General features: G+C 32.7%; 1 protein-coding gene across 15 annotated transcripts in view; it reads right to left on the reverse strand.

Annotated features, from left to right (window-relative positions):
- PTPN20 (protein tyrosine phosphatase non-receptor type 20) overlaps positions 1 to 15,061 on the reverse strand; it is a 103,274-nt gene that overhangs the window by 47,442 nt on the left and 40,771 nt on the right. The gene's annotated exons all lie outside the window — the stretch shown is intronic.

The following is a 15,061-nucleotide window of genomic DNA, read 5'->3' on the forward strand; positions in this document are numbered from 1 at the left end:
GTGCACTAAGGGCAACCACAGCAACATCAAACCCAAGCCCTGCTCTATTATTGAGTAAACCGATGCAGCTCCTCACACTGAAGGCCTACCAAAAAAAAGATGCATGTCCATTTCTATTTGCCTCAGCCTCTAGAACACAGATAAAAAATACAATAGCTCCTCCTTATCTGCAGGGGCAATGTACCAAGACCCCCAGTGGAGGCCTGATAAGGATAGTACTGAACCTTATTGCCATCAACTGAAACATACTTTTGTTCATGTCTTCTGCCCATAAATGTAATGCCTTTTCCATCTTAAGTAAGCACTTATCATGCACTGTGGCCATAACTTTGGCAGTCTGATGTACAACAGCAAAGCTTCGATAGAAGATTAATTCTTACCACAGATCAAAGCAACTTTAGCATATGATTTTCCTTCTTTCCTTATTAAGTCAAGAACTTTCACCTTTTCATGTAACAAAACCACCTTACAGCTTCCTTTTGGCATATCCAAATTGCCAGCATCACTACTCTTTGGGGCCATTACTAAGTAAAATAAAAATTACTTGAATACAAGCACTGTGAGGCCAAAACAGTAGATCTGATAACCAAGATGACTACTAATTGATTAAAAGGCAGGTGGCATAAATAGCGTGAATATGCTGGACAAAGGAATGATTCACTCCCAGGCAGGACAGAGCAGGCAGTGTGAGATTTCATCACACTACTCAGAAGAGTATGCAATTTAAAACTTATTGTTGATATGTGGAATTTTCCACTTAACATTTTTAGTCTGTGGTTGACTGCAGGTAACTAAAACTATGAAGAGTGAAACCACAGATAAGACATTTTTACTTCTGTCGCTAGACTACATGATATCCAGTTTTCAACCAAAAAATTATACAGTACACACAGAAGTAAGAAAAGGAGAAAAAAAGTTGTCAAGAAACAAAGCAATCAACAGAAACAGACAAGAGATATAACATATGTTAAAACTGTTGAGGGATGAATTAAAAATAGTGATAATCAATGTGTGAAAAGTCAGTGGGAAAAGTAAACAACATACATAAACAAATGGGGGATTTCAATGGAGAAATGGAAGCCATAAAAAAGAATCAAGTGAAAATACTTAAAGTACAAAATATTTTTAAAAATTAAGCATGTCATTGATAGCTCATCAGTAGATTTTACAGAGGCAAGAAAAGAATTCATGAATTACAAAATAGGTCAAGAGCAATTATCCCAATTAGGACACAGAGAAAAAATGTAGATGAGGGGCAGAGAAGAAGAGACCATCCAAGAGTTACAAGCCAATATCAAAAGACTAATATATTATACCTGTAAGTGGAATCCCAAAATAGAAAAGAAGGATAATTGGGCAGAAGAAACATTTAAAAAGATAATAACTGAGAATTTTTTCCAAAATGAATGAAAGACATCACGCCTCAGATCCAAAAGCTCATCAAAAACAATATAAGCCAGAAGACAATTGAGTGACACCTTTAAAGTAATAAAAAAAGTCCACACAAAGAAATTAAGATTTCAGAAAATACATGACTAATTATAAAAGCTAGCATTATAGTAACAATAATGTGTAACTTCATTTTTTCTTTTCTACATGATTTAAGAGATGACATTTTTCTAAATTATTAGTCTAAAAATAAATAATTACTATAACTTTAGATTGCAACTCCACATTTTGTTTTCTATACAAGACACTAAAGCATTAAAAATATTTTATGTTTCAGGACACAAAATGTACAAAAATGTAATTTTGTGGTAACAAATGAAAAACTTAAGTAAAATTTTAAAAAACTGTGCTCCTTTAACAGTTTTGCCCCCCAAAAACTGTTAAAGGAGCACAGTTTTTTTTCATTTTACTGAATTAAGCTGGCATAAATTCAAATTTGAATAAGTTTAGGATGTTAAATATAATACTCATGATAACCACAAATAAAATAGCTAACCAATATACATTAAAGAAATTTTTAAAGAATTTAAATATTGCATTACAAAAAGCAACTAAATACAAAAGAAAACAGTAAGACAAAAAAAAATGAGGAACAAAAAAGCTACAAGAAATTTTTTTTAAAACAGCAAAATGATAGAAGTCCCTTCTTATCAGTAATTACTTTAGATGTAAATGGATTAAACTCTCCAATTGAAAGAGATATTGGCAGAATGTATTAAAAACAAAAACATGATCCAACTATACACTGTCTACAAAGGACTCACTTTAGATCCAAAGACACGAATAGGTTAAAAGTAAAAAAAAAAAAAAAAAAAAACATGCAAACAGGAACCAATACAGAGCATGAAGAGCTATACTAATATAAGACAGAATAGATTTTAATTTTAAAGTTTAAAATGAAAAAGAAGGACATTATATCTCATAAAAGGTTTGATACAGCAAGAACATATAATAATCATAAACATTTATGCACCTAATAACAAGCCATCAAAATACACAAAGCAAAAACTGACAGAAATGAAGAGACAAACAATTTTACAATAATAATTAAAGACTTCATTTTCATTAATAGATAGAACAACTGGACAGAGATAGGTAAGAAAAAGGAAGACTTTAACAATACAATAAATCAAGTATATCTAACAGATATATACAGGATGCTCTGTGTAACAACAGACCACATATTTAAGAACACATGGAGTATCTTCCATGCATTAGGCTATAAACTAAGTATCAATCAATTTTAAAAGATTGATATCATAAAGAGTTTCTTCTCCAAATATAAGAGATAAAGTTAAAAATCCAAAGATAAACTGAAAAATTTACAAATTTGTGAAAATTAAACAACATGGTTATAAAATACCAATGGATCAAAGAAAAAATTACAAGGGAAATCAGAAACATTTAGAAATGAATGAAAACATAACTCAACATTTCAAAACTATGGAACACAGCAAAAGCAGTTTTAAGGGAGAAATTTATAGCTATAAAATGATTACATGAAAAAAGACCTTGAATAAACAAACTAGCTTTATAACGTAAGGAACTACAAAAAAAAAGAACAAGCTAAAGCTAAAGCTAACAAAAGGAAGGAAATAATAAAGATTAGAACAGATATCAGAATATAAAATATATAAAAAAGAAAAATCAATGAAACCAAAAGCAAGTTCTTCAAAGGTATCAACAAACCGAGAAACCTTTAATTAGATAAACTAAGATAAAAAGAGAAAAGACTCATATTACTAAAATCAGGAATAAAAATGAGGATATCACTATCAAAAAAAAAAAAAAAACTGGATAACTTCAATGAAATAGACAAATTCATGGAAACACCAACTCCACCAAGACCAAATCACAAAGAAATAGAAAATCTGAATAGACCCGTAACTAGTAAGGTGATTGAATATGTTATCAAAACTATCCAAAAAAAGTAATCCCTGGACCCGATGGCTTCACTGGTAAATTCTACTAAACATTTAAAAAAGAACTAACACCAATACTTCTCAAACTGTTCAAAAAGTTTAAAGAGTAGGGAACACTCCCCAACTCACTCTAAGAGGCCAGCACTAACCTGATATCAAAGCCAAACAATGACCTACAAGAAAAGAAAATTAAAGGTCAATATCCCTCTTAAATGTTACTGTAAAAATCCTCAACAAAATACCAGCAAACCAAATATTGAGTAGCAGCAAACCAAATATTAAGTAGCATATTGAAAAGATCATACACATGACTATATGGGATTTATTACAGGAATGCAAGGATGGTTTAACATATAAAAATCAAGGTAATACAATATGTTAACAGAATGAAAGGGGGGAAGAAACCCCCACGATTATCTCAATTGATGGAGAAAAAGTATTTGACAAAATTCAACATCCTTTCAAGGACATATTCTTTTTTTTGAGACAGAGTTTCACTCTGTCACCCAGGCTTGAGTGCAGTGGTGCTATTTTGGGTCACCACAACCTCTGGCTCCTGGGTTCAGGTGATTCTCCTGCCTCAGCCTCCCAAGTAGCTGGGATTATAGGCACCTGCTACCATACCCGGCACTTGCTGTTTGTTTATTTTTTTCTTTTTAGTAGAGACAGGCTTTCACCATGTTGGCCAGGCTGGTCTTAAACTCCTGACCTCAGGTGATCTGCCCACCTGAGTCTCCCAAAGTGTTGGGATTACAAGCATGAGCCACTATGCCCAGCCTATTTTTTTATAGAAAACAAATTCAACAAACTAGGAATATAAGAAAGACACCTAAACATAATAAAGTTTATATATGGAAAACCAATAGCAAACATACTCAATGTTGAAAGAGTAAAAGCTTTTCCCCTAAGATCAGAAGCAAGGCATAGACGCCACTTTCACCACTTTTATTTAACACAATGCTGGAAGTCCTAGTCAGAGAAATTAGGAAGAAAAAGAAATAAAAGGCATCCAAATTGGAAAGCAAAAAGTAAACATCTCTGTTTACAAATGATATGATATATATGTATAAATCCTAAAGATTATTGGATTTTTTACACATACATACACATAAACACAGTTAAGAAATAAATTCAGTAAAGTAGCAGAATACAAAGTCAAACACAAAAATGCATTGCATTTATATACATTCACATGAACAATCTGAAAATGAAATTAAGAAAAGAATTTCATTTACAATAACATAAGAAAATAAATAAAATACTTTGAAATTAACTTAACCAAGAAAGGGAAGGGAAAGACTTATACAAAGAGATCTACAAAACATTGCTGAAAAAAAATTAAACAAATACATCTCATATTCATGGTTTGGAAGATTTAATATCATTAAGATATCAGTACTACCCAAAACGATCTACAAATTCAGTGCAATCCTTATCAAAATCTCAATGATCCCTTTTGCAGAAATAGACAAACTCATCCTAAAATTCACATGGAAATTCAAAGGACCCGAAATAGCTAAAAACAATCCTGAAAAACTTGGTGGAAAAAAGGGTCACACTTCACTTCTTCATTTCAAAACTTACTACAAAACTACAGTAATCAAAACAGTCTGGTACTGGCATAGACAGACATACAGGCCAAGAGAATAGACGAGAGAGACCAGAAACGAACTCCAATGATTTTCAAGAAAGCTGTCAAGGCCATTTAATGGGAAAAACACAGTCTTAACAACGAATGGTGCTGGGAAGTTGTCCACATGCAAAATAATGAAATTAGATCTTTACCTAATGCCATATATAAAAATTAACTCAAAATGGATCCATTACCTAAATGTAAAAGCTAAAACTATAAAACTCTTACAAGAAAATATGGCAATATCTTCAAGACATTGGATCTGGCAATGATACCAAAAGTATATAAACAAATTTTTAAAAATATAATTACAAATGCTGAATTGCACACTTAAAATTGTTAAGATAGTAAATTTTATGTTATATAAATTTTAGCACAATAAAAATAATTTGGAAAAAAATACCTCTAAGTAACCCATAGATCAAAGAGGAATTCACAAGAGAAATAGGAAGATATTTTGTTAAAAATGAGATTTTATTTTTTAGAAAAGTTTAATATTAAAAAAATGAGCACATAGAATTTCTAAATATTCCCTGCCAAAGTTTCACCTATTATTAACATTTTACATTTGGATGGTACATTCAATAGCATTGAACCAATATTGATACATTTTTGTTAACTAAAATCTATGCTGTATTTTGATTTTCTTAGATTTCCTTAATATCTTTTTACTGTTTCAGGGGCCCATCTAAAATAAACATTACATTTACTTGTCAAGTCTCCTTGGGCAACTTTTGACTATGATGGCTTCTCAGATTTTTCTTGTTTTTAATGACCCTGATAGGTTTGAAGAGTACTGGCCAGGTGTATTCTTCAATGTCTCACCATTAAAATTTGTCTAATTTTTTTTTCTTATGATTAAGACTGGGCTTATGGGTTTTCAGGAATAAGATCACAGAGGTAGAGTGCCATATTTATCCATCATATCGAGGGTATACTCTATCAACCTGATGTATGACAGTTGATGCTGATCTTGATCACTTGGCTGCAGTAGTTTTCATTAGGTTTCTCTACTATGCAGTTATTCTTTGTACTCCCCTGGAAGTTATCCTTTGCACTCTCTGGAAGAGTCAATATGTGCAACCCACACTTAAGAGGTAGGAATTATGATCCACTTCCTTTAGAATTGAATGTCAACATAATTTATCAGGAATTCTTCTGCATGGGAGATTTGTCTCCCATTTACTAGCATATTTAATTTACTAGCATATTTAATCATTTAATTACATCAGTATGAACTCATGGATGATTATTTTATACTTCATACTATAATCCATTGTGCCATTAGATTGTTGTTCAAATTGTTCCACCTTTTGCTACTAAGAATGAGAAAACATGAACTGAATGAAAATAAAAACACCCCAAGATGTATGAGATGCAACTAAAGCAGTACTTACAGGAAAATCTGTTGTATTAAATGCTTACACTACTGCTGTCCCTCTGTATTTGCAGGGGATTGGTTCCAGGATCTCCCACAGATACCAAAATCCTCAGATGCTCAAGTCCTTCATATAAAATATCATAGTATTTGCATATAATCTAAGCATATCCTCTCCTCGTATACTTTAAATCATGTTTAGATTACTTATAATACCTAACACAACATAAATACCATGTAAATAGTTTTTATACTATATTTTTAAAATTTGTAATTTTTTGCTGTATTGTTATCTTTGTTCTTCATATGTCTTTGATCTACAGTTGGTCGAATTTGCAGATGCAGAATCTACATTTATGAGGACCAGCTGTATTTATGAAAAAGAAATATATCAATAATCTAAATTTCCACCTTAATAAATTAAGAAAAAATAAATAAAATCCAAAGCAAGAAGGAAAAAGGAAATAATAAAGAGCAGGAATCAATGAAATTGAAAACAATGAGAAAATAAGTGAAACTAAAAGCTAGTTCTTGGAAAAGATCAATAAAATTGATACAGTTTCTAGCCAAAGTGATCAAGAAACACAGAACAAAGACACATTTTACTAAATGGAAAAAAAGGGAGGTGATCAATCAAGAATTATAGACATTAAAAAGTTAATAAGGGAATATTATGAACAACTCTAGTCCCATAAGTTAGACAATTGACATGAATGGGACAAATTCACTGAAAAATGCCAACTGCCAAAGCTCATTTAAAAAAAAAAAAAAAAAAAGACAACCTAAATAGTCCTATATCAATTAAATAAATTGAATATTGTTATGGGCTGAATTGTGCCCCCTCCCCCAAAATACATATGTACTAAGTCCTAACTCTCAGTAACTCTGAATGTGAGCATATTTGGAGATAGGGTCTATAAAGTGGTGATTAAGTTAAAATGAAGTCATTAGAGTAGCCCTTAATGTAATATAACTGGTATCATTATAAGAAGAGATTAAGACACAGATATACACAGAGGGAAGACCATGTGAAGACACAGAGGAAAGAAAGCCATCTGCAAGCCAATAATCGAGGCCTCAGAAGAAAACAACCTTGCTGACATCTTGATGTTGGGCTGCTAGCTTACAGAACCATGAGAAAATATTTTTCTGTTGTCCAAACCATCCATTCTTGGATACTTTGTTACAGAAGCCCCCCAAAAACTAAAAACTAACACAAATATTTATTTAACAACATCACAAATTTCATGTCCAATTGGCCTCCCTGGCGAATTTTACCAAACATTTAAGGAAGCAATACTACCAATTTTATACAAACTTTTCCAGAATATTGAAGAGGAGCAAACGCTTCCCAACTAATTTTATAAGGGAAGCATTACTTTGATACTAAAACCAGAAAAAGAAATCACAAAAAAAGAAAATTATAGATTAATATCTGTCATGAAATAAACAGAAAATATAAAAGTCTTCAGGAAAATACTAGCAAATCAAATTGTAAAACGTAAAAACAATAATATGCCATGACCAAGTTGGGCTTATCCCAGGAATGCAAAGCAGGTTAGATATTTAGAAATCAACTAAGATAACTCATCATATATCAACAGGCAAAAAAAAGAAAAATGATATGATCATCTCAATAGATGTGGAAAAAGCATTTAACAAAAGTAAGTCCATTTATGATAACTCTTCTGGAAACTAGAATAAGAGGAAGGCACCCTTAACCTGATAAATGGCATTCACAAAAATCCTACAGCTAATATTATACTTTATTATGAAAAAAGAATACTTTCCCCATAAAATGGAGAATCTTGCAAGGATGTCCATTCTCTTTCCTCTTAACATTGTACCAAAGGTCCTAGCTAATGCAATAAGTAATTTAAAAAAAAAAAAAAAAAGAAAGAAAGAAAAGAAAAGAAAAAGAAAGAAAAGTCATATACATTGGAAAGGTAGAAAAATAAAACTGTGTTTATTTACCAACAACATGAGTTATCTACATAGAAAAATTCCAAAAAATATATTTAAAAGGTCCTAGAATTAATGAGTGCATTTAGGAAGGTTGAAGGACACATGGACAATACACAAAAATCAATCATATTTCTATCAACTATCAATGAACAGAAGTTAAAATATTTTTCACAAGTCCCATTTATAATAGCACCAAAACATATGAAATACTTAGATATAAATCTAATAAAACATACATACAATCCATATGTTAAGACTGCAAAACAACCAAACACTGATGAAAAACATCAAAGCAGACCTAAACAGATTGAGGAATGCTTCATCAGGGGAAACAACAAATCCATTGAACTGGAAGTTGAGAATGCCACAAGGCCATTTTGGGTTCCTTATATGCTACTGAATCATCAGGGAAAGGGGGATAACGACACTGCCTAGTGTGCTGGATTCTAAGTATTAAGGGGAAACTGGGCTAAGGGTTAAGGAAGAATATTTCTGCATTGCAGGTGATCCTCTAGCGTGTGTCAAAGTGATTAAAGTCAATGGAAAACTACAACCACCCAATCTAGGCAGAACTACTAACGGCTTAGGCCTTCAGGAATGAATATTTGGGTCACCTATCAGACAAGGAACCACAACCAAATGAGATGTTTGCTGAGATGAAAGAGAATAACAAACAGGTGCAAGACGGCGGTGATCAAAACCAGATACAACCATGTGACCAGCTGCACAAATAGGGATATAATAGTTGTGAATTTTTCTTTTTTGATATGCGTATTATATATATACCATGTTTTTGTTTTCTTTTAAAAATATTAAACAAAATGTGAATCATTTAAAGAAAGAATGTCATTCAAGACAAGGAAGAGACACTTTTGGAGAAGGGGAGAGAATGTTTTCAGTTGTACACAGGTTAGTTTTATCACTGTAGATGTAAGCATAAGGTTGTCTTTATTTGGATATTAAGTAACATTTAGAAGGATGTGTATGGGTGCTGGACTGATAAAGGGTGGACTCTAATACCTTTATAAATATGTCAACATGGCTATGCTAGACCACTTTCCCCAGAATTCTGTTTCTTGAATGTTTCCAGCTAAGATAGGGCACAAGCGAGGCTCTCATGTCAGATCTGGAAGTTGAACATGGGGTAGCAGCTATTCTGTGCTCAGATCCTCTGTGGCTGATCGCCTGACTCCCCTCACTCTATATGTGGAAGAAAGAACTTAAAATCCCAACTGCGCAATCCTACCTGAATGACTATAACTGGCATGTCACTCAATCTAAATTTCAAATGAGTTTACACAGGAATTAACAAAATAATTTAAAATTCTCAATGTAGCAAAAACTTGCCCAAATAGCTACAAAAGTTTACTTTTTTAAGAATTAAGAGGGAGGATTTTCCTTTCTAGATATATTTAGAATGACTAGACTCAAAGTAGAATAATATAATATGTCCACAGGAATAAATAAGTCAATAGTAAAAAATTTAGAGAATAGAACAAAACATCAAACATTTTTGGAAACTTAATATGTGGTAAAAGTATATATAAATTCATTTGGGAAATGTGGTTTACTTAGTGAATAGTGCTGGTATAACTGCCTAGTCATATGAAAGAAAATACAGTTTTCTATGCCCCTATGATATTTAGCAATAAACTGCAGATAGATTAGTGATCTAAGTAAAATAAATGAATAAAAATTCTGAAGAAAATTTAGAATATTTGTATGTTTTTCCTGTAAAGAAGACCTTCTTAAACATTCTAGAAATTAAGAATGTTCATTAAGGTCTCCTTTCTTAAAGTATAGAATTGAGGGTTACAATTTACAGTACATTTCTCAGATAGGCAACATCTTAAGATTTCCAACTTGTGAAGAGCGCCTACAAATTAATAAGAAAAGAAAAAGAATGAACAAAGTTTATAAATATGCAAATCTAAGAGGACGTTAATAAACACATATTAAGATACTTGATCCTGGCTAGGCATGATGGTTCACGCCTGTAATCCCAGCACTTTGGGAGGCCAAGGCGGTTGGATCATGAGGTCAGGAGTTTGAGACCAGCCTGGCCAACACAGTGAAACTCCATCTCTACTAAAAATACAAAATTTAGCCAGGCATGATGGCATGTGCCTGTAGCCCCAGCTACTCAAGATGCTGAGGCAGGAGAGTTGTTTAAACCCAGGAGGCGGGGGTTGCAATGAGCCAACATTGCGCTATTGCACTCCAGCCTGGGCAACAGAGCAAGACTCTGACTCAAAAAAAAAAAAAAAAGATACTCGATCCTACTAGCAATCAAGACAATGAAAATCTAAATAATAAGGAGATGCTATTTTTCATCCATCAGATTAGCAAAAATTGGAAAATGGGTTATCTAATGATAACAGGAAAGTGAGAAAATTGAACCACCCCAAACACCTTAGGGTAACAATAAATTTCTCTAAGCTTTTGGAAAGGAATCTGGTATTGTCCATTAAAATATAAAATGAACATAAACTTTGACTTAGCAATCCTACTTTAGGGAATCTAACCAAAATCAAAGTACCAGTACATAGGAAGTACATGTAAAAATATATATTGCAGAAAAAGTCAATTGGAGAATGGGTGACTATGCTATGGTATTTCCACACAATGAAATATTAGACAACTATTAATCCTATGTTAGAATATGTCTTTATGTACATGATATAGTTTAAGTTTAAAAAAACTAAGGTTGTAGAGTAATTGTAGAGTTGTAAAGCACACATCAATTTTTATTTAAAGTTAAAACAGAAAATGTTTTTATATCCTTGTGTATTCATACATAAACTATTAATATTGGTTGCCTTTGAATCAGGATTAAAGATGATGGGAGCAAATTATTAACTTTTTCTCTATATTATCCTATATTGATTTTCATTAAACTATTCGTATATTTTATCTTTATAATTTAATTTTAATTTTGGCTTTTAAATTTTTTATTAAATACTAAATAGGTATCAAATAATCGTTAAGTGAAATATCTTTAAGAAAAAGAACAATACATACCCAATTTAAAACAGAACATTAGCCTTTCTCCCGATGCTCCTGTGGCCCCTTCCAGAATTCATTCTTTGTCCTCCTCCCTCAGGGAGTAACTATTCTGAATTGTGCTATCATTCCTTTTGTTTGTTTTATTTACCCTTTATGCTGTTTTGCATATTTTGCAAATTTATATAAATTATTTTGTTTTAAATCTTGACTTTTTTGCTGAGACTGCATCTGAGTTTATTCATCTTCACATTATACAAAATACAATATCTAATTCATAAATGCTAGTGTTGACAGATATCTGAGTTGCTTGCAGTTGAAGTCTATTATAAACAAGCCCGGTATGGACATTCTTGCATATGTCTTCTGGTACAAAAGGGCAAGAGTTTCTCTAAGCTAAATAACCAGGAAGGAAATTGCTAGGACATAAGGTATGTACACACTAAAAAAAATACCAAATTATTTTCCAAAATGGTTTCCATCAAGCCACATACTCACCAATATCAACTATTATCACATTTTAAAAAATGAAAACAATCTAGTCAATGTAAATTATTATTTCACCATGATTTAATTTTCAGTCCCCTGATTCAAAATTAGGTTAAATCACTTTTTCACATTTTCTCTTCTGTGAAATGCCTGTTAATGTATTTTGCCAATTTTTCTATTTGGTTATCTTTTACTTATAAATATGCAGTTATTTATATTTTCTAGGCATTAATCCCTTGTCAGCATAGGCCTTAGTAAGAGATCCCAGGAGGAGCCTAACCATAGTCCTAAACTGAAACTGAAAAGGAGGGTACTGAGAAAGAAAAAAGCAGTGTCTATCTACTTTTCCCTAGGAACTGGCCTTACTCTAACAGCTAAGACATGGTAGTCTCTGTTTGCAAAGGAATGTGTATTTTATTTTAAAAATATATTTATATTCAAAATTCCACATCTGCCTAAATATAGAAAGCTGGTATGAGCATCACTCACACCCTAACAATAACAATATATACAAGTTGATAAAAATACTAAATCAAAATTTTATTGAACCCATCAGAGAGCTGAGATTGCAGGTCAACCAAGTAGTTTGAAATCTAAGGAAAGAACTCTCCTAAGGAGTGACAGGACACGAACACTGGCTCCCTGTGGCTGTTCATGGGAGAAACATACCAGGCACTATACAAATGGGAAAGAAGTATTCAGGCATACAATGTAATGCACTGCTGATGGCTGGATGTGAGCCAGTGTGACAGTACAGAACAGCATAAAGCTATAGGCACAAAGAGAACCTGCACACGTTTGCAGACTCAAATTCACAGACCTCCAACAGCTGCTCATAAGAAAGACTGAGAGCTGAGCAGGAGAGGGGAAGAACCAGTCCCTTAGAAGGGTAAGGCTGAAGGAGGGGAGCTACTGTCATGGTAGAAAATGCATAAAGCCCCACTTAGACCTCTTTCCCCCAGGACAAAAGTCTTACACTGAAGGAGGAGGAGCAACAATCCCTGCTATGTATAAGTGCAGACCCACTGCAGTTGGGAAAAGAGCAAACAAAATCCCTCTATTCCCGGAGAAGGTGCAGAAAGCAGTCTTGAGCCCAGGATTTGATGTCATCATTGTTACAAACCTCCTATCACTACACTAAGTGAAGAAGGAAACCTTCTCAACTGTAGACTTGCCAAAGGTATCAGGCAGAGTCTGGATACCATGAGAAGGGGTGGTACCACTGACCAAGACCATCACTGAGGACAGGGACAGAGGACCTGCCTAAGGCTGAGAATGGAACAGGATAACAGAGAATGACTTGGCCCTTCTTCCTGAGGCAAGCAAACACCAGTCTACTGCTGGAAGATGGGCAAGAGGAGAGAGAGCCCTTCTCAAGGATAGGCCTAAAGCTGAGGATGAAATAGAAAGGCCAAAAAAAAAAAACCTCTTTAGCATCCCAGCTGCCACCCTGCACACAAGTTAAATCTTAAGGAATTCTAAGCCAATTCTAAGTCTAAGCCAAATGACAGCAACACAAAACCAAAATCCAGCTCGTGTCTTAAATGGCATAGCAGAGGAATAGGCATGACTATTTCCAGGCATAAATTCTATTTACTTCAGTCTCTTTTATTCTGCATCCAGTACCAACACTCAATCAAATACATAGACACATAAGGAAGATGCAGCAGCTGCAACAACAGAAACCAGTGTCAAAAAGCAAGGCAATCACGGAAAAAATAGCAACAACCCATCTGTCAGAGTTATCCAAGAGGGAATTTTAAATAACTATCATTAACATGTTTAAGCTCTCATGAAAAATTCAGACAAAATGCATTAGCAACAGAGACAGAATCTGTAGGAAGATGTCAAATGGAAATGTTGTACATAAAAAACACTATATGCTTTCAATGGGTTCATTAGTAGACTCAACATGACCAAGAAAGGAATCAGTAAACTTGAAAACAGGTTGACAGAAATTACCTAACTGAAATAAAAAGAGTAAAAACAGTAGGAGAAAAAAAAAGTAAAAAGCCACCAACAATATTAGTACAGCATCTTTGGAATACAGTTTGTCTGTTACACATTTATGACCCAGAAATCCCACTCCTAGGTATTTACCTTAAAGTAATGGAAACTTATGTTTACACAAAGTTTGTGATTATCTGTAGTACTTTTATCCATAATTGCCAAAATCTGGAAACGACCCAGTGTCCTTCAACTGGTGAATGGAATACTATTCAATAAAAAAGAAATTAAATACTGATAAATGCAATGACACAGATGAACATCAAAAGAATTATGCTAAGAAGTTGGACTCAAAAGTCTACATATTTATGGTCCCATTTATATAACACCTTGAAAAAGTCAAAAGAGAATGAAAACAGATTGCTGGTTGGCAGGCACTGGGTTAAGAGTTGACTACAAAGAGTTACAAGAGAAATTTATGGGAGATAGAAATGAACTATACCTTGATTGTAGTGGTAAACCTTAGTCAAACCTCATAGAACCATATGCTAAAAGGATGAATTTTAGTGTATGCCTCAGTTTAATTAAGCACGTTTTAATTAATTAAAAACTATGTCTCATTTTATAAAGGCATGTTCTTATAAACTATTTTTGTATAAGATCTGCATTTTGATAATTGCATAATGTGATATTGTCTTAATTGGGTTTGATATTTTTCATATGAAGTCATTAGAGATGTTTTCAACATTTAATGGGATGTTGGTTATGGATGGCCTCTAAGATCCTCTCCAACTCCAAGGTTTCTGAAGTGTGCATGTGATCCCCCAAGTTTACAAACACAAATTTTATGAATATATATACATACACATATAGATTAGGTATATATTCATAGTTCTAATTACCTTTATATTTATATACATGTAAAAACGTATACACAAAAAGTTCTGAAATATTCTTCAGTGTTATAATTTACTAGACATTTATTTTTTTCCCATTATAAACATAATTAATAATCCAAAAATGTTATTATTTTACTTATAAAGCATATATTGTACAACAAATTTTTAAAAAAGAAATTAGCAGGTTATTTTTCAAATCTATAAAATACCTAGCTTTTAAAAAAAATGGATTTTATGAAACTAATCTATTTAATACATTAAAATACTTGAAGAAAGGGCAGAAATTTACCATTTTGAATATGGAGTGTGGGCATTTTTTAATTTTTAAAACAAATTCCTAGAAAACCATATATTCCCATTTTTTGAAGTTTTTCCT

Source organism: Sapajus apella, unplaced genomic scaffold, assembly GCF_009761245.1.
Source record: "Sapajus apella isolate SASKATOON/1434 unplaced genomic scaffold, GSC_monkey_1.0 scaffold161, whole genome shotgun sequence".
In the NCBI taxonomy this organism is placed as follows: domain Eukaryota; kingdom Metazoa; phylum Chordata; class Mammalia; order Primates; family Cebidae; genus Sapajus; species Sapajus apella.